Genomic DNA, 2,500 nt, shown 5'->3' with positions numbered 1-2,500 from the left:
CAGGTTTCGAATACTCGTGCGCTTCTTAACGCTGCAACGGTTTGAAAAAGAAATCACGTTTTGGGAAGTATCTTCATTGTAACAGCTGCTCTTCTGCCCGTTGACGGTAAGCTTAGAGGTTTCCGATAGTCCGAATGCCCTTCCTTCCTTCTTTCCTTCCTTCCTTTATTTATTTAATTTTTGGATTTTTATTTATGACTGGCTTGGGGACCCGGCGATGCCCGGGTCGTTTGAGAACGGTATTATTTGTGTTTCGATGTTACGTATTCTGTTTGTAGCGGGTGAACTACAATTCCCAGAATCGTGCGGCGCAGTACTCTGCGGATGGGCGTGAACGACCGCGACGTCCGGATTCCCTGTCTGTCGGTAGTCACGGCAGGCGATATTCGGTCTGCGTGACAAGCCTAGAGTCGTCATTGGCTGGGTTGGGTGGTCTTTGGATGGAGGTGAACTACAACTAATAATAATAATACTTTATTTATACCCCGCCACCATCTCCCCCAACGGGGACTCGGGGCGGCTTACATGGGGCCATGCCCAGAACAGTACAAGATAGCAAAATATAAAACAACATATCATAAAACAATTAAACAATACAATAAAATCATGTACAATGCAATATATATATACATACACACACACACACACACACACACACATACATACACACACACAATATATATACACACACACACACACACACACACACACACACACACACACACACACACAATGTTATATATTGCTTAGCCCTCTAACTGGCAGCGATGGGATAAAAATCAATTATTCCTTTCCCTCTAATTAGGACTTTGTTTTTCTTTTCTTTTTGTTGTATCGACCTAGAGCCGTGGACGATGGGTTGGGTTGTCAAATTTCGAGGTTGGGGGTCCTGTAGTTTTGTTGTTTTTTGTCCGCTGCCCCGATGCCGTCGCTCTTTTTATAACTAGTGCCCGGCCACGCGTCGCTGTGGCCAAGTCCGGTGGTATGAGAAATAGTAAAGTGTTGAGGAATTGGTGGTAGTTAGGGTAAAGGTTAAGTCCAGTTGTATCCGACTGCACACTGAAGGGGATTATACGGCGGTGTGGAGTCAAGATCATCCAGTTCAAAGCAGACTATAAATAGAAGACTATCAATGGGTTATATAGCTGTGTGGAAGGGCCTTGAGTCTACACTGCCATATAATCCAGTTAAAAATCTGACCATCTGTATTTTACAGGCAGTCTGGAAGAGGCTTTAGTGAAGCCTAACTCTGCCTGTCCCCTGGGCTGAGCGGGTTGCTAGGAGACCAAGTGGGCGGAGCTTAGCCTTTGAACTGGCAGCCATTGGATAAAAAAGAATGATTCCTCTCCCTCTAACGAGGACTTTATTTTTCTTTTCTTTTTGTTGTATGAACGTAGAGGCATGGATGAGGAGTTGTGCTGGCAAGTTTAGTGTTTCTGGGATGTGTGGTTTTGTCCTAGGCCGAAATTTCATGACCCTTTCAGATAGAGAGAGGGATATATAGAGATCGGTTAGGGGGGGGGGGGGGCTCTGTGTGCCAAGTGCGACGCTAATTCATTGCAGGTGAGAACTATAAATCTGAGTACTACCTACACTACTCCTGAACTTCCAGTCCCGTTCCCCTCCAAACCCATCGGTTGTCAAATCTGGGCATAATATCTGGTCCGCACGGTAAGTTTGGCCCAGACCCGTCCTCGTTTGGGTTCGTAGCGTTCTGGGTGTAGGTGAACTACAACTCCCTGTAGGAGCGACAGCGCTCCGAGACTTGATGCGGCGGGGTGAACTACAACTTCCACCCTGTGGAGTCAATCCCTAAACTCCTCCAGGAAGTTCAGTTGCAGCTCGGTCGTGCTCCGTTTGTTAAGCAGAGAGATTGGAAAGGAAAAGGGCAGTGGGCGGGGCCATGCAAACGACACGGCAACGGAGAACCCTGGGATGCCTGCCCGTGGTGGAAGCCAAAGCCAAATCTAGGAGGAAATGGTCCCCAAACGAAAGCGTTCCTCGGCTGGCGGGCTATATAGAGCGTTCGGGAAGGACGTCGGCAAGGGTTTGGGCGGCCCTTGCGTGGCGCTCGCCGTAACGAACAGGTCACTGGAAAAGGGTGACTTGCTAGATTTTTAACCCTGGGAAGTATAGCCTGTTTGCGGAGGCCGGAGGCTGTCTGTGTGGGCAGATAGCCGTGCCACGTACACACCTACGCGTTTCAGATTTAGATTAGAAGGTAGACTTATTTATTTCATAATATGAAATAATAATAATAATATTTACAATAAATAATTTATGATTATTAGAAGATAGATACATTTCCTTTCGGCTTCATCGTTCTGCTTCGACGACGGCGCGTCTTTTGCCGTTAGGGTTGTCCCCGGAGCTCTCATTTTGTCGGTCCCCTGCAGACGCCTGTGAATTCCCGTCGTCTTCTCGCGAACTTCCTGTGCCGGAAACCGGGCTCCGCGGGAGCCGCGAAGGCGACCGCGACGCGCTCGGAGGCCGTTTACGG

The sequence above is a fragment of the Anolis carolinensis genome, unplaced genomic scaffold (genome assembly GCF_035594765.1).
Source record: "Anolis carolinensis isolate JA03-04 unplaced genomic scaffold, rAnoCar3.1.pri scaffold_92, whole genome shotgun sequence".
Taxonomy (NCBI): Eukaryota; Metazoa; Chordata; class Lepidosauria; order Squamata; family Dactyloidae; genus Anolis; species Anolis carolinensis.
This window is presented reverse-complemented; position numbering follows the sequence as displayed.